At 36.5% G+C, this 18,870-nt stretch overlaps 1 protein-coding gene across 3 annotated transcripts in view; it reads right to left on the bottom strand.

The window, feature by feature from the left end:
- ELF1 (E74 like ETS transcription factor 1) overlaps positions 1-18,870 on the bottom strand; it is a 105,596-nt gene that overhangs the window by 59,290 nt on the left and 27,436 nt on the right. Inside the window, exon 1 of one of the 3 annotated variants that reach the window (XM_030830365.3) lies at positions 17,364-17,453. The exons of the other annotated variants lie outside the window; for them this stretch is intronic. The gene's annotated coding sequence lies outside the window, so the exon portion shown is untranslated. Of the gene's footprint in view, positions 1-17,363; positions 17,454-18,870 lie in introns of those variants that run through there. 3 annotated transcript variants of the gene reach the window in all.

Below are 18,870 nucleotides of genomic sequence, written 5' to 3'. Positions count from 1 at the left end.
GAATGCTTTATATTAGCTCCCAGCAGAAATGAAAATAATAAATCAGTGGTAACAAGATAAATTCTATACAATCTTCCAAGGGTCTGCCCATTCTCAATCTGAAAAGTGTAGAATCATACACTTTTAGAACTAAAAAAGATGTAAGGATTACCTAGGACAATGCATTTGTTGAACAGTTAGAGAATTTGGGCCTAGCCCAGTCTGACTTGTCCAAGGTCACACAGACAGTTAATGACAAAGAAAGCAACAATTCTCTATTTTTCCCCAATTCCCAGCCCAATTCTCTACATTAATAGAACTTCATTAGTATTTTTCATTAGTAGAATATCTGGACAAATAAGAAATCCCATACACATATTTGCTACCTGGTAAATCATTTTCCACATTTTTATGTGGAATAACTGAAAAAGAGGAGTTTCTAGATTTTTCTATTATTGCTTTAAATCTTAAAATTTTACTATTGTTGTTTGTTTCCAAGTTCTATCATATCATACTATCTTGCTTTACCTTTCACTCAGCCTAAAAAAGTGAAAAGGAAACATCAGTAAGCCTTTTTATAAAGCTACCACAATAACTCATTAAAATACTTTAAAATAAATTTTATTGACATTTTTCTTGCTAGTTCTTTGAATACACTATTGCTATCACACTAAAAACTTGTAGATAAGAAAAAAAAATAATAAACACATCAAAATGTAGTTACAGTTAAGTAACCAGACTTTAACCTCCCCCAACAAGGGTAGACCCTCAGTTTCTACTGAATAAGGAAACAAACAAACAAAAAAAGACACTAATTGTAAAATAAATCTCACTGCATAGCACTCTCTAAATCATGTACTCTATACACAAAATAGAAGAGAAAAAAATACAAGTAAATGTCACAGAGGAGCAAATCATTCCCTACTGCATTCAGGGTTCTCTTAATTCAAAAAGAAAATGTTCTATACTACCACCTTTAACTCATTTCAAATATTCAAGGAATTCAAGAAAATGTAGAAAAAGTTTAAAAATATGTTCTTGGAATCATATAAGTACCATATATATAACCATCTGTATCTTTTAAGTAGCTCTGCTGCTTTAGGCATCTTTCATTGAAACTGAGGGGGAGGGCAGGGGAAGTGAAGTACTTAGATCTTTTTCAAAAGTATATTTTTATTTCCATGTGAATGAAACACAAATTGATGTTTTTTGTATTCTGGTGATATATGCAAAGCCAAAGCAGGCCTTGGAAACCTGAATAAGCTCACCTTAGCTTCAACCATGCTAAAGTGAAACAACAACAACAACAACAAAAACCCCACAAAGTCAATATGATCAAGGGAACAGGCTGACTTCTCTATGCTTGGCCTTTTTGCTGACACCCCAGAACAGTTCCAGTACTCAGAGGACAGGCTGCAATTACTCACTCCCCAGACCTGAAAGGCCGGTTCTTTCACATTGTTCTCCACTTCCCATCATTGGCCACTTGGGCCTACCTGGTGTCACATTACACTCAGGCAGCATTTGTAGCACCTTGCAAAACCATACCACATACCTAGACCTGTTCTTACCTGTGGTCTCAAGATTAACCCTTTTTCTGAGCATGTTCTGAAAACAAGAGAATTTAAAACCAAAGAGAAATACCCAACAGTAATCAGATAGTCTTTTAACCTTGGTCATGAAAAAAAAAAATTTACTTTCCCCAAGTGGCTGAAAGTGATAATTGTCAAAAATGTCATTTATTGGTGTTTTTATTATGCAAATAAACTGACTGAAGGAACTTTCTTTCCTCCAGCACGCAAAATCTAAACTCCGACAAAACACACCTAGCTCGGGAACAAAAATATGCTGAAATGTGCTTATCAGCAAGACCTGATCAGGCAGTTAACATTTTTCTTTCTGTAACAAACAAGAATCAGCTCACAAGAAAACTGTTTCATTTCTGTGGTTGTTTATTCCCCTGTTTAATATTATCATCAGAGAAAAGATACGCTCTAGTCCAATGGTTCCCTCACCTGAGAATATGGCAGATTCCCATCAATAACAGTGTTTCCTTCTGGCCCAAAGTGAAGGGGAAAAGCCAGGGATGTTGCTGTGAAGTCCCACAGGAGATTTTGCTACAGGACACAGCTCCTGCCATCTCTAACTCCCACACTACACAATACTCTTCTAGAAGAGACTGTTACTCTGTCATGAGAAGTTTCACTCTTAGGAAGAGACACACCATCAGGTGAAAACAAAATCAAAGGTTACATGAAAAGCTTAACGGCCACAGATTGTATTTTTAGGTGATAGGAGCTCTGTGTTCAATTGATGGGTCATTACTACCTTTACTCTAGCTCCCCTTGTGGTTCTTCACCCTGCAATAGGAGTAATTAACCAAAAATGAAAACATGATCAACTTACTTCTCTACTTAAAACTAATCAACGCAACACTGTAAATCAAGTATACTTCAATTTAAAAAAAAAAAAAAGGGACTTCCCTGGTGACACAGTGGTTAAGAATCCGCCTGCTAATGCAGGGGACACGGGCTCAAGCCCTGGTCCGGGAAGATCCCACATGCTGCGGAGCAACTAAGCCCGTGTGCCACAACTATGGAGCCTGTGCTCTAGAGCCCGCAAGCCACAACTACTGAGCCCACGTGCCACAACTACTGAAGCCTGCGCGCCTAGAGCCCATGCTCCGCAACAAGAGAAGCCACCACAATAAGAAGCCCACGCACTGCAACGAAGAGTAGCCCCCATGTACCACAACTAGAGAAAGCCCGCGTGCAGCAACAAAGACACAACGCTGCCAAAAATAATTAATTAATTAATTAAAAAAAAAAAAAAACTAAGCAGTGGCTTCCACTGCCTATAAGAAAAACTTCAAATTCATTAACAGGGCTGAAGTGGCTCTTCATGATGTCCCAAAAGGTATGAGAAAAATGCAGCCAGTCAGATTTGTAAAAACGGGGTATCTGATCACCTGCACCAGAAGACTGACTGGGAATGTTCACGGACCAAGTTTAAAAAGGACACCTCTGTCACAATTTTTTTACTTCTCTTCACTCCCATCTCAAAAATAGGTACACCAGCATTTCCGCATTTTATAGTCTCTCATGGCCCCCTTACCCCACCCCCGAATTAAAGAAGCCCAAGTCGGCCCTGCCCCAATTCCCCCCAGCACCCTGTATGTACTACCCTTTCCCAGGCTTCATCTGTGCTGAATGATAGGCTCAATCCAGATCTCTCCACATCTTCTTGGGTGATCATAACCTTTTATACCTGTGGCATTTTAGCGGCCTCTTCCAAGTCACAGTGGGACCAGACTTAAGGATATAAACTCTAGAGATGCAAAGCATTTTCACCTTTTCCCAAGTCACCAACAAGTTTGATGGACTCAAAGATCCTTGTGCACAAAACTTCCTGCTCACTATGTGTGAGAATATCCCCAATTTCATAGCATACCCCTTTTCTTCTCTAGATAATAGAAATCTAGTTTAAATAAGTTTGGATATAATCAAAAGATTCTGACGCTCCATGTCAAGATCCTTAAAATGGGATTCCTCCTACAATCATCCTCGTTAAGTACCTGGCTCTCACCTAAGATGCTAAACTCAATGACACCAAAAAAACTAGAAGCAGTAAAACCACAAGATGTGAGATGAGAAAGTGGAGGGGCATGGGCTTAGTATAAATTACACATGTAACTTCGTATCTTCCTATTGTACATATCTTAAGTTGAAGCAAACTTTAAATATCATTCACAAGTAATATAAAGATTTATAATACAGGGAATTCCCTGGCAGTCCAGTGGTTAGGACTCCACGCTTTCACTGCCGAGGGCACGGGTTTGATCCCTGGTCGGGGAACTAAGATCCCACAGGCCGCATGGTGTGGCAAAAAAAAAAAAAAAAAAAAAGATTTATAATACAGAACAGTTCAATTTTTAGGCCTTCCACAACATCCATTTTCAGAAGCAACCATGGTCTACTGATAGACTTGGTGGTAAAAAAAAAATTGGTGAATATTTAGTGAACTTCCCCTTAGCTCAGCACTGTGGGAAAGACAAAGAGATACTGCATGGGCTTGTTCCTGTGAAGCTCACAATCTAGTTCAGGAAACAAGACCAAGAGAGAAAACAACTGAACACCAAAAGTTAGCATTTAATTAAACGCTAATAAAGCTGATCAATACTGTAGCATTTCAGAAAAGGGGACGGTCAAATGGATCAAGGGAACACTTTAGACAATAAAGGACTTAAACTCAACCTTAAAGTGACATAGGATGTGGAGAGACCACAGGGAAAGGGAAAGTGTGTGTATGTGCATGTTTGCTTATATGTGCATACATGTGTACATATGTGCATGCATGTGTGTGTGTGTGTGTGTGTGTGTGTGAGAGAGAGAGTGAGAGAGAGAGAGAGAGAGAGACAGAGACAGAGAGAAGGCTGAGACACAGAAGAATAAAGAGAATCAAAACCTACCAAAGTAAGTTTGGAGATACTTAACAGCCTGACCAGAGCTAAGAGTTGACAATGGGAAATAGTAGAAAATGTGGTTAAATAAGCAAAGCAAAACCAATTATGGAGGGTCTTGAAAGTCAGGCAGTGGAATTTAGGCTTGATTTGGAAAGAAGAAGTGCAAAGTTCCTGGAGGTTTTCATATCCGGTTGCAACAACAGAGTGTGGTCCCAAGATTACAAAGCCCAGTGCAAGTGGGATCTGGTAACTACCATCTAAAAATGATGAGGACAGTTTAAACAAACATTCCATAGCTTGACTGCTACACTGATAACTTCTAGCCACTGATGTGTATACTGTCCTCCTTAAATTCTTCATTAATTACTTGTAATAGAAATTCTCAACAATGATTTTTAAACTACCCAGGGTGTGGGGAGGTTATTCAAAACAAACAAAAATCACTAGTTTACTTCAACTTTTTGTTCTCTGCCTAAGGATTGGAAGAAGGGAGAAATAGGAAAATAAAATTTTCAAAAAGATATGACTTATTACGATATAACCTTTCTTACAAGTTCTTCAATTGAACATCAAAATTGTCCTACATCCATTTGGATACCAGTGAAACTTTGAAATCTATGAACTCACTGCATCTATGGATGATTGTATATTGCCATTTAGTATTAAGTATTTTGAAAAGATGATGCTGATTCAGTTAGTGAAGAAGGATATGATACCCATGACAGATGAAAGTTTCTTAGTCACTTAATAGAGACTTCTATCACCAACTTTCAAGGAATCTACTTCCTTCCAGGGTGATGTTTAGAAGAGAGATACTCCTGTAAGAATGTCTAGCTGCATTAAACTTGCTCTTTGTTAGAAGTATTTTCTGCTTTATGGCTTTGCCTTACTCTTTGGAAGTTCAAGAATTCAAAGTTGCTTTAGTAGATATAACAGGCACTTATTAGATTTTTAAAAATACTTTAGCATGAAGACACATCCAGAAATTGTACAACAGCACAATAAGGTCCATTTACGTGATCATTTGTTGGTAATATCTTAGTGTCTAATAAGTGCTTTTACAATTTATAAAGCAAGACATATATACTACTTTACGTAATTCTTAAACATCTCTACAACCACTGATGTTTTTGCACAGATACGAAGAAACCATGATACTTATCCTCAAGGAATTTAAGAAAGAGATGATAACAAATTAGAAATAAATAAGAAGAAAATAATAGCTACTATTTACATGTGCCAGGCCTTATGCTACAGTATGTTGCTATATCTGTCATTTAATCTTCATATCAGTAATAACCATGCATTTGGTTGACAAAGCCAACCAAATAAGGGCAAAAGGACTTTCTCATGGTCACCACCATACTCCCACAGCTTACACAGACGGCCCATGGTAACTATTTGTCAAAGGAATACTCAAGATGCTCGGAGAGAGTTTGAGCACGTCTGACTTCAGCTCCTGCTCATTCATCTATTCATACACTCCACTGAGTACCTACAACATGTTAGACTCTATTCTAGGTGGCAGGAATACAGCACAGAACAAAACAGACCAAAACTTCTGCCTTTGAAGGGCTTCTAATCTGGTGATCTTGATGTTCCCCCTCAAAATATTCTGCTTTAAAAATGTGAGACTATCACGCAATACAGTTATCTTACAACCCATGAACAGAAGAAACTCTGCCCCTCTCCTCCCATGTCTAACTTCCAGGTACCTCTCGATCCCTGGCAACTAGACACAGAAAATGTGACCTCTCCCACTCGAAGTGGACAGTAAGAGTTGTGGGAGAATTTCTTACCTTTCAGACCATCTGTAGGCACATAAGGAGAGGCGAAGGGAAAATTTGAGGTGAAAATAGATACAGCTAAATCCAATGGCTGACTTCTTCCAGGCAAACCTCAGGGCCTCTATTTCACTTTAATTTTTAATTTGACTTTGAGTTAATTGAAATTTAACAACAACCAAAAAAGTTTGTTGGAATTTTTTTAAAGCATTCCCTTCACAAATATAAACACTTCAAGGAAGAAGAGAAAATTCCCCCTGTATTATCTTTTCCTATATACTAGGTGGCCTTCAGAAATCATATCAGTACTATCTACATTCTTTTACTTATTTCACAAGTGCTCATTAGGGACCTATCTGCCAGACACCAGTGGGTAAGGGAGAAGGACAGGAAAAAAACACTATGACACTACGGGCAATCAGTCTATCAGCTAAGACAAAAGATATAGCAGAAGTGGCTACAAAGCTTATTCTCCCATAATATTCAGTAATTATTTGCTGGGGGGACATTGCAGATAGAAGAAGCTAAGGAAAACCTAAAAGGTTAAATCACTGAATAATAGGTAAAATAGTAATTTAATGAAAACAAACCTTTTCCTAAAAGGACACAAGATTTAGCATCAGAAGACCTGCATCCAAATCCTAGTCCTGCCATTTACTAACTTTATTTTCTTGGATAGGTCAACCTCTGTGGGCTTCCTTTCATCATCTTAAAGTTGTACCTAGTAAGATTTTCCTTTGTAAACCATAAAGTGCTCTAAAAGTTTTAAAAAATACTGATAAACCAAAATACAAAAATAAATTAATGCTTGTCAAAATTTTGAGACCAACATACTAGCTTATCATTTCATATTGCATGTATACCATAGATACAAATTTGAATGCCAGTCTTTTATGACTTATAAAAATTTCACAAAAGTAAACACATTTTATATTTTCTATATCAAACATCTAATTGTGATCCATACAACCCATATAACACAAAACAAGACTACAACATGCCTAGAATCAACAAGTGACAGAAGTTTAATGAAACAAGCTTTATACCTAATTGGTCTCCCGAATGGGAAATTAGAGCAGCAATTGTACATCTGTGTCTCTGTTCCTCTCATCGTGGTTTAACTGACAGGAAGCAGAGAACAAGATATGGCATACAAACGTCAAGTATTTCCTGCCTTCTCTGCTACATCTTTATGTCTTGTTTTATAAATAGTCCAATAGTTTATGTGAAAAGGTATCAAAGCCTGGTGTCAGAAGTATAAGATAGAATTGGCAAAGAGTGTTTATGAAAACAGAACAATTAAAAAGGTATTCTGAGGTTGGGATCTAAGTTCATTACACACATGAAGACTCGTTATTAATAGATTTCTTAAGAAGTATTCTTAGGAGTAAGTACCTTACAAATTAAGACTTGAAAACCACAATGAGTGAGTAAAAAAATCAAGTCTCTGAACAACAGGACAGCCCCCAAACTATTTTACCCAACTGGTTAGGTAAATAACATGTGACCACCTAGACAGAAGACGCTCTCCCCACCCTGCCTTTACCTCTCAAAAAAGATAACTACCACCAAAAACAAAACAAAAAACAAAAAACTACTTTGAACAACTGACTCAAAACAGCAGGACAGACACCTTGCCTCTTTGATCTCTGGTCATTTTTACCATGGCTCCTTGTGAGCACTTCTCCCTGATTACAATTTGTGTTCCCCCCCAATCTAACTACCTCCACTCCCTTGCTCTCTTCTCAGTATATCCAAAACATGGCTCACATTATCTATTCATATATGTTCCCCAACTATACGCAAAGCAAATAGAACTCCATTCCCAATAGGTGAATACTTATTACTGTTTTAAGTCATTTTAAGCAAGCTTGCAATTAATTACAACTAAAACAGAGATGCTCACTTTTCATCATGCCTAGCTGCCTCCCCAACTAATAATTCCTAAGAATCACCTCAATTCATCACTCATATGCGTCATATTCCATAAAAACTTGGGCACAATACAGCCATCTTCTCCATTGGTCAATTCTTACCTAAGCTATAAGTTACCACAACTACAATTTCACCAGGCTATAGTGCTATTTGTCTCTAGGTCAATGTCCACAATGACTCAATATTTTACTGCAAGTAAGCTCATCTTATGGTCTTTCTTTCCTAAAGAGAATTTAATATACATGTAATAATCAGCTTTAAACATGGCACCATGTTCCTAAAGCAAGTAACATTTCTTAAATGAGTATCTTGGAAAACAATTTCATTTTTATTCAGTATTTTTCAATGAAAATATCTAGTTCATTCTTTTCAACAGTGTTAAGAGCTACTAGTGCCTTCCTAGCATATCTTTAGTATATTTCTGCTCTTACTTGTAAATGTATTACCCTCAACTGTCCCCAGTATCTAGGGAATAAATGCTCCCTGAACTCTAAGGGAATTGTCCATTTCCTTACACATTAGCTCCCTTCCCATAGCCTCTGGCTCTGATGCTTGGGTCGAACTACCCGAAAATGGTCAGAAAAGTCTCAGGACATCTGCAGAGAACCTGGCGTCTACCACTTCTCAACAATCAAATATGCTAACAATGGTGAGCAGCTGTTCTATTCTTCCAAGTGCAGACGAACAGTACACCTTCCTTTCAGTTTATTCGGAAGACTAACAGGTTATAAATGATCCTATAACAGCCCACATATTTGTCTCTGATCCAAAGACGAAAGGATCAAATATAACACCCAGCTTAACAGTTCATGCCATAAAACGTTCTGAATAAACAAATAACACAAATTTCTGTTTCTAAATATGAACTGTCTCTCAAACTAAAACACATATAACGTTAATTCAGATTATTCTAATTTAAATCTAAAATCTTCACGTTCTTTTTCTTTATGCTTTAATATATGTGTGCTTTGTGTGGTATATATTTAACCTTATATAAATAGTATAATACTGTATATATTCTTCCAGCATACTTTAACAAGCTTCTTTAAGACATAAAATTCTAAATAAACACAAAGATTACCTGGAAAGGAATTTTAAACATTCGCTAGGACTCAGTGCTTAGAAAAATATTATTACCAAAGAAAGATAAATCATGATTATTAGGCTTCAATTATAACAAACAGAAATATCTAAGATGCAAAAAGCAGCCCATCTTCAGTGATGCCTCTCACAAAGTGTTCTGACCTTCTGCAGAACAAAGGCTATAGCCCACCTTAGGAATGCCATGTGTAGAGATCTTAACAAGAAGCTTGCGGGTCTAACCTTTTCTATCTTGCCTAAAAGGTACAGGCTACACACCACCACCAACACAGCACTGGGGGCTTCCCTGGCAGTCCAGTGGTTAAGACTCTGCACGTCAAACGCAGGGGCCACGGGTTCAATCCCTGATCCGGAAACCAAGATTCCACATGCCACACAGTGCGGCCAAGAACACAAAATACGGCATTGGTTCCATCAGCATGGATATGTTCTAAATTGCCATAGGAAAATCTCTGTCTGCTGTACTCCCCAGCATCAAGAATTCTCCCTAACAGACAATAAATAATTGTTGAATGAAATCAATGAATTATATAGGATGAAAAGGAACATAATAATAACAAATCCAGGAGCCCCCTGAATTGCATGACTTTTAAGAACCCTTCCAACTATAAAATCCTATGACTTCTACTTTCATTTGTTCCTCTTTGTCCCTGCCACTACTTATACGGACACTGTGAAAAAGAGCTCAAAAAAGAGAGCCAAGAGATGACTGCAAAAGCAAAACACTGGATTAAGATCTATGTTTCCCTTTTTATAACAACTCCCACATTTACATTATTAAATTTTGGAAATCTTATATAAAGATTCCATATCAAGTTTATAACAAAAAAAGTCACTAAAAATGCAAGAATTACTATCATTATAGTAAGAATTTTAAGGAAACAAGATGACACCCATATCAGGAAGCAAGATGAAACACTAATTATGGTAATAAATCTGGTTAGATGTAAAAGTCTGATTTGGGGTATTAGCTACTTAAAAGTTTATCAGTGTCAGTTAATACTATATCAATTATGTTTTATGAATCTTTGTTCTAAAATGTGTTTTTGAAAAATATTTGAATGTGTGATGATTCTAAAGACTAAATTATTTCTAGCAAACTATAGCTCCAATGGATCTCAACTGGAAATTATCATTTACTCATCAGAAGTATGCCTAGAGGACTTCCCTGGTGGCACAGTGGTTAAGAATCTGCCTGCCAATTCAGGGGACATGGGCTTGAGCCCTGGTCCAGGAAGATCCCACATGCGGCGGAGCAACTAAGCCTGTGCGCCACAACTACTGAGCCTGCGTGCCTAGAGCCCGTGCTCCACCACAAGAGAAGCCACCGCAATGAGAAGTCTGCGCAGAGAAGAGTAGCCCCTGCTCGCCATAACTAGAAAAAGCCCGCGCGCAGCAATGAAGAGCCAACGCAGCCAAAAATAAAAATAAATAAAATAAATTTATTAAAAAAAGAAGTATGCCCAGAGCCATCTTGTTAGTTATGTGGGACAGATGCACGGTCCTATTATAACTTAATTCTGAATCTACCTAATCTCCTTCACTGAAATGGTGATTTTTTTTTAACTGATGTAGAGTTTATTCACTTTTTAAAAAAATCAACTTCTACTCCTCAACAAATTAAACATTATTTCTCAGTTATATGTAAATGTGGGGCAAAAATAAACTACCCCTTATATAGCACAATTTACTGTGAAATAGTTCAACCAAAGAAAGAATACATTGACATACCCATCACCCAGCTTCACATTACATTAACACTTTTCCATAATTTGTTTCAGATTCTTAAGAATAAAAAAGTCAAATATAGTTAGAGCCTTCTGTATATCCCTCACCAATCTCCTCCGACTATTCTAAAATTGATGTTGCCCCAACTGTCTATATTTTTATACCTTTACTTCATACATATCAATAATAATATTGTTTTTATGTATATAATAGGGATTATAATGGTCTATCAAAATTTGTTTTTTATTCAAAATTATGTTTGAACTAATTAAACTCTAGTTAATAAATGACAGCCATGCTAAACTGCTTAGTGTTTAGTGGTCAAATATACTAATGTTTGCAACTTACTCTAAAGGCATCAACTGCCCATTTGTTTAGGGTCCTGGAAGATTTTAGTCCCCAGGGCAAAACACCATAGTAAGATGCTGAATGGGTAGGAAGGCATCAATAGCAGGCATCTGTTCCTAGGAAAGATAATGAAAAACTCTGAAGTATCTTAAATATTCATTCTCTCCATACTCTTTGTAAACTCTTCACATATGCTTGCATGTATGCTCCAAGAATTATGTGCAAGAGTGTTCCCAAACTGGAAATAATCTACTGCCATCAACAAGAAGGAATAAATACATTCCGATACAGACAATGTAATACTACTCTGCAATTAAAATTAAGTAAGATAAAGCTAACAGAGTTAAATGAAAGAAGCAAGTCACTATAGAATATATATGGTGTGATCCATTTAAATAAAGTTCAAAGGGGTAAAACTATAAAGAAAAGCTTATCACAAAAATCAGGATAATAGTTATTTTTAAGGATAAATAGACATGGGCAGAGTGGGGGATTTCTTTTTTTCTTTTTAAATATTTGTTTATTTATTTGGCTGTGCTGGGTCTTAGTTGTGGCACTTGGGATCTTCATTGCCGCATGCGGGATCTTTAGTTGAGGCCTGAGGGATCTAGTTCCCCGACCAGGGATCAAACCTGGGCCAGCTGCGTTGGGAGCAGGGAGTCTTAGCCACTGGACCACCAGGAAAGTCCCGCTGGGGGATTTCTATCTTAATAAACAGGCTCTATTTCTGTTGTGACATGGGTAAACACTATGTAATTACATTTAAACTGTATATGTTTTATACATTCCCCCACATGCACATTTCAGTTTTAAAGAAAAAAGGATAATGAATTGCTCCATTACAATACTCAGCTTCCATTTAGTATTTTGGTATAAAAAATAAGATGCATATAAACTAAGTTATTAAATCAAAACCTCATTTTTATAGTTTTAATTGTAAAATTTTCTAGTTTCACTGTTTACAGGACTGTTTTCTAAAACACAGAAAATAACCAATTTTCTTTAATTTAGATTTGTAAAACTGTACCATACAACTCTGCACAAATACAATGACCACTGTATTACTGAGCATCTACCACATAGAAAATGAACTTTACGTGACTTTATATCATGTGAAGTCACACTGGTTCCTGCTACCTTGAAGAACTTCTATTCCATGGGGTAGAAGACTGGAAAAGGATAGATCCAAGAAAATTCAAGTTTGAAAAATCAAAAAACCAAAAACTTGTATAAGTGGTTGCCTTTAGGCAGCAGGACTGAGAGTGGGAAGGGGTAGAGAGGCTGCTTTTCACTAAAGGCTTTTTATTAGATTTTTAACAATGTGCATCATTTTGATAGCTTTTTAATATAAAAATTATTAAATCAATCTTCATAAAAACTCCAGAAGGCATTCATATTGTTTACTGTTGTGCTTTTTTTTTTTGGTTTGTTTTGATGCTGGCAACCAATCTCAAGCTACAAAATATGGAGATAAAAAAGAGCTGATATCCTGCTACTCAGCATTAAAAGACAAATGAAAGAAGAGCTCTGAATTCCTACAGGGGTAAGGGAATGAAAGTGAAAAGAGAAGTTTACCTCTACCAACAAAGCAAACAGCCCAGGAGTTATTTTTTTCAAAAAGGGTGGGGTGCCTACACATTTGTAGTATAGCTCAATAGCCACTTTTACTCTAGTATACAGATCGTCTGACAAGACACAAAGATAGAGGTGACAAATAACTTGCTCTTTAGGAGTTCCTCTTCTACTAATGGGAGAAAGATTGCTCAGACAGTTGAAAACTGCCCTAATCATTTAGGTTGACTCAATGATATTACTAATTTAATTCCTACCATTTCTATGAGGCAGCTCCTAAACAAAGGAGCAAAATATTCTGGCCAACTGATGGTAGCAAAATTATATTCAGACCATTCAACTGATGGGACTCTTCTTCCCATTTCTATGAGAGTCTGTGAACACCTATATCCCATTAGATGAGACGTAATGTAATGCAAAGCCTACAAATATGCCATCAACTATGCAGTTAAATGTCCAAAGAAACTCAAACGGTAAAAAAAAGTTACTCCCTGCCAGACTCAAACAATTACAAACACTAATAGTGTATTTCCCAGGAGAGAAGGGTTTTCAAAGACTATAATGCTACCCTAAATCAGGAAGGGGCTGTTTTGGCTCTAACCCAAGGAAAACAGAATGGAGAGATACCATGAAGCACCAAAGGGAACTAAAAAAAAAAACTAACATTGGAGAGAGTGTGATGGCTCGCTGAGAGATAAAGAAGAGGCTAATTATACCTGAAAAACAAAAATAATTAGTTTAATTATATATTGTGGTCAAGCCGGTAGTGAATGGGGAGCCGGAGGAGAAAATGTAGAATTAGAGAAAAGGAAACAGGGAGAGCCACAAAGTTGAAAAACATACCACAGCAAAAAACTGGAACAGACAAAGGGATAACTGGGGTAGGGAGACGAGGCTAAATAAGTTCTAGTGACTTTTCTTACTTACTACAGGCCGTGGGCTTCAAAATACCACTGTTCCTTAAAAATTCAGATATTAAAATGTTAAGTAACTGATTAATCACTCTTCACAGCTCTTAAGCCTGCAAACTCTCCAAGAAAGTGTGGCAGCCTGTGCATCACAGTCATCTAGAGTACTTATTAAAATTGCAGATGGATAAGTCAAACCCCAGGGCCTAAGGAACCAAAATCTCTAAGTTGAAGCCAGGTGATTCTCTGTTACACCAAAGGTCAAAAATTACTACTTTAAAGGTAGTATACTACCAGGCAGGTGTTAATTACTTCTTTGGTTGCAATGTGCAGGCATCAGAGATTAAGTTGAAGGCCACATGCCCTTTAAAGATTTGCTACCACTAACTTTAACAGGACCTGCCCAACTGAGCAGCCAAGGGTTTAATGCAGCAAATAACACCGGCCTATACACTTGTGCTTGATACTCTGTCAAAGGTTGAAAAAGGTGAAGAAATAGAATAAAACATCTCTGCTCTCTAAGAGCTTATATTCTTATTCTTATTGAAGACACTCTCCTTAACCTACATAAATGCTATTCATTCTTCAATACTCATAATTCCTAAAGACTCATAGACTTTTCTGCCTATTTTAAGTCTCAGTCACCTTTCACCTCTAGGCAAACAGTCTGAACCGAAATTTAACAACTCAGTGGTTTGGTTCCATTCTTTACTTATTTCACCTACGTTTTCCCAGTAAGAATCTAAGTTTGTGAGACGAGAGCCCAGGTTTTCTAGCCTTCTGTGCCCTGTTCGTTGCTTAGAACAATGATGGCCACACTGTGGAGGATCTGACGCTGAATTAGGTTAGGGGACTTGGAAATTTAAAAGATTCAACAGTCATATGCAAAGCATTTAAAAAATCTAAAGAAAGGCAGATCTGAAGTAAATTTCAACCACCATAATAAAAACACATCAAAAAGTGAATAGACAAAGATTTTGTATTCCCCAGATTCTAAGACTCAAGTGCCCAGTATGTAAAGTAAACTTTCAAAGAAGAGGAGTAGGGTACAACAAATGGAATGAGATTATTAATTACGGGAAGGTTAAAGTCAAGATTGTACTTACGTTAGAGTTTAGAGACCTCTAGATTTTTGTAAACATATGCAAAGTTTAACACACACACTTTAATAGAACAAGGTATCATACTAAACAGTATATGCCCTCCCAAAACAATATGAGGTAAAATTAAAGTGGAAATAAACCTGTCTTTCTATCTGGAAGTTCAATGTAAATTCCCAAGTCCTTGTATTTCCATCTCCCTGAGGCCCATCTTAAACATGCAATGTCACAATGCTTCAACTATGAAAAAATTCTAATAGTAGTGAAAAAAAGCTGTTGTAGAAATTAAACAAATGGCTCATCCTCTCGCTGAGGAAAAAGGAAACTTAGTTTGAACACATTTTCAAAATCATTAGTTAATTCATTTGGTCATACCTTATCACCAAAATGATCACCAAGCAACTTAATTAAGGCTTTATTTACTCTTGAGGAAATACAGACCATTTCAAACAAAGCATCACTTGTTGGTGTGGGCTAGCAGAAGCAGCTCCAGGCTGGAAGCCCTGCCATCAAGCACTACATAACCCTGAGCAAGTCACAAGACCTCTTTGAGCCACTGTTTCTTCAACTATAAAAGTGAGGCAGTTGGATGATCTTCAGTCTTTTTTAACGCTAAGTTCTTCAAATTGGTAATTCTAAGTTTAATTCTGATGACTCACTTTAAACTCATATTCAACCTTATAAAAGGAAAGGGGTGGGATGGGAAGGGGACTGCCTAATAAGTCGTACTGGCCTTCCTTTGCTTCTATGCTTTTTTTTTCCTCCCTTCTCCCTGAAGCCCCACCTCAGTCTTCTCCACATAATAAGAAACTGAAATATATGACTGGTATTTATTTTTATTTGAATTGCACCAATGTCTTCATTTTAAGAAACTAAATTCTTCTACTTCTCTTTAATAAATAAAATCTTAATTATTTGCTTCTTTGTGTGCCCCTTGATTTTTCTCTGCGGGTCGCTGGCCTTTAAAAACTCAAAAAAAAAATAAAAGAAAGAAAGAAAAGGAAGGGAGGGAGGGAGGGAGGAAGGAAGGGAGGAAAAAAAGAGAGAAAGAAAGGCAAAAAAGTTTCATTAGATTTTTCACACAGAGCACACTAGAAGTAAATACAACCTCTGCTTACTCAAAAGCTGACTAAACCAGCAATATGCAAACAAAGATGACAGCAAATGGCTCAGAGCTGAACTGGTAAAATGTCTGCTTGTGCCTGTCTTATAAGACCATAAACTGAGATCTGATAATATGAACAATCCTTTCAAAGAGTAAGAAATAGTAATTGATGGCCTAGAAATCTTCACTTTCATCTGACAGGCCTTCAAGCAGTCAGAAATTTATTAGCAGCAAATTCTCAAAGAACTAGCTAAATATCATTACATTCAATAATAAATGACTTGGCAAATTTTATTTCTAAAAACTGTATTTGGAATCACTGCATATTCAAATTTTACTTTCATTCAAATTTTAGTTTCACAAATAACTTTCGTAAGCAATATACTGCTGCATCCAGCTTCTCAGAGCACCTAGAACTTCAAGGCACACCAGAATCTCCTAATTTCAATAATGAGAAATATTTCAGGAAAAAACTAAGCAACCTTTTCTAGGTATTTTTTTTTTTACTCCAAACAAGCAAATTTTAAGAATAGTTGTATAGACAGAAGGTTAATACTCTTTACTTTTTCTTTTTATACAAATCAAAATACTACGTTTCCTCAGAAACTAGCTATGCTTCTAAGGCTGTTACACAGAATAAGTTTCCAGTGTGAATTATAAAACTTTATTATTTTTTTCTAATAGTAAATGAATCATTCTAGCCTTTCTTCCTCTTTATTTAATAATCACTTCAACTTGTTATCTAAATGACCATTCATTTTACTCAAACTTATATAGTTTTCAAAATTAAGTGTTTAGTATAATTTCATTAACTTTAAAGAAAAAAGGATATTACAAAGGGCATTACAGTCAATGAGCAACACCTATGACTGAGGTGTCCCAAAGTTCCCCTTAACTAAAACGCCAAAACAAAATCTTCGCTCTTGAACTTCTTAACACCCAAATCACAGGTGAATAATATAGTTTACTTAATTGTAAATTACAGGGTACCCTCACAAATACAATTACATTTTTAAAAATTGGAATTTGACCTAGTTTGCTTTGTAGTATGAAAAAGAAAGTAAGAAAAATCTCCTTTATTCTCAAGTCATATGGGGGGGAAAAAAAATCACACAAAATATAAAAAATGCTTTACCAAGAAGATCTAAAACTTTCCAGAACTTGAAAGCTTTGTTTCCCCCTAGTAGTGAAGTTCAATCAGGCATGTGACTGACTACACACATTTTTTCCAGAGAGTTAAAGAACACATTCAGCCCTGTCCTTCGACAGGTAAGAACCACCCTCCGTTTATCAGGCTCAGGAAACAGCCAGAAGCAAACACGCAAAATCTTAACAAGTTACCTTCAAATATTCTCGTTCTCTTTAGATACTGTCCTTTGGGCTTGAAAGTAAAAAGCAATCCGGCAAGTTTTGTGCTGTTAAAATGGCTCCTGTAGATTGGGGAAGTGGTGTCTGTGCTTCAGCTTATGAGTCATATGTGAGACTGAGTGTTTCTAAGGGAGGCACGCCCATGTTGCCGTGGACCCAATTACTCTGCTAGGTCAGACATGCGAATCCACAGGTGAAAACGGGGAGAGGGGTAGAAAAAGGAGAGAGGCACAGCCAAGGAGCAAGGTCTACCTTGATTAAACCATTACTCAGCTCAGATTAATTACCATAATTTAAAATTAACAATGAGATAGAACCTGTAAGGAAGCAAAATGAAAAACCTCTATGTTGTTTTAAAAAATAAAAATCTCAATTTTTAGAAGTTATTTTCATAGAGCAACTAAATAAAACTATGAAAGAAAAAAAAAGTAGGGAAGGGAATGGAAGAGAGACAGCAAACTTTCTGGCTTTTAATGTAACAATGGCCTGCTGAGTCTAACCTGGCAACTCATTAACTCTTATATAAAAGGGGTATATTGCTATGTAATCTGGAAAAGCTAGCACACTGTAATACCACATGCAGATTTATACATTCGCTAAACAGATAAAATCCACTAGAAAATTCAAAGTTCAATGGAAAAGTAAGTGTGAATTACTAATCTGGTTTTCAGAATAAAAAAGCAAACTTGGGATTAGAAAGGAACTAAAGTTTAATATAGCAAAATGATTTTAAATAGAATTGCAAGCTTCACAAAACTCTATTTGAAACAAATTATCAATGCAATCACTGTTCATAACTCTACTACTGCCAAGTGATAGCCACAGTTTTCTTTACCTTCCAAACAAAACTGTCCACACATAGAAGCCAACCGTGTGCAAAGCACCCTGTTACAGCTCTGGTGAGCCCCAGGGTGTCAACAAAACATATGGCCAGTGCAGTTTGCTCTCCAAGTCATCGTACATCTGACAATGTGCCCAAGCAGTGGAAACGGTAATTATTACAGCTACTTACCCTGTCCTCTGGGTGAGTATTTATTAATTTACTCTAAGAGCTTAAATTGATCAGAATGGCTTAAAAGCATTAAGTACTTCCAAAAGTACTTGAAATGAAGAAGCGCAACTCACTAGCTAGGCTTCATCCTATCTTTTACAAAAAGTAAATAAGATTTAGCAAGGTTTTCTTCCTTTAGTTAATTACTTGGAAGTAATTATTCTGCCTTACTAGAGGCACAGCTGAGAGGACAAGCTGTCACTGACAGGAACTTTACAAACTGCTACAAAACATAATGATTGTAAACTAACTTTCTGTCCATTAAGTGCCTGTCTATCCATGCCACTGAACACTGCTTGACTAATATTTTTACTAAAATAATCTCCACGATTTAACAAATTATTAATAAAAATTATGCTAAAAAGAAAAATACATCACATTTTCTACTGACAAATGTTATATTTAACTTGCTTTAGAGCTCATTTATCC

This window comes from Globicephala melas, chromosome 18 (genome assembly GCF_963455315.2).
Source record: "Globicephala melas chromosome 18, mGloMel1.2, whole genome shotgun sequence".
Classification (NCBI taxonomy): domain Eukaryota; kingdom Metazoa; phylum Chordata; class Mammalia; order Artiodactyla; family Delphinidae; genus Globicephala; species Globicephala melas.
Note: the sequence above shows the minus strand (reverse complement) of the source record. Positions and strands in the feature narration are given on the sequence as shown.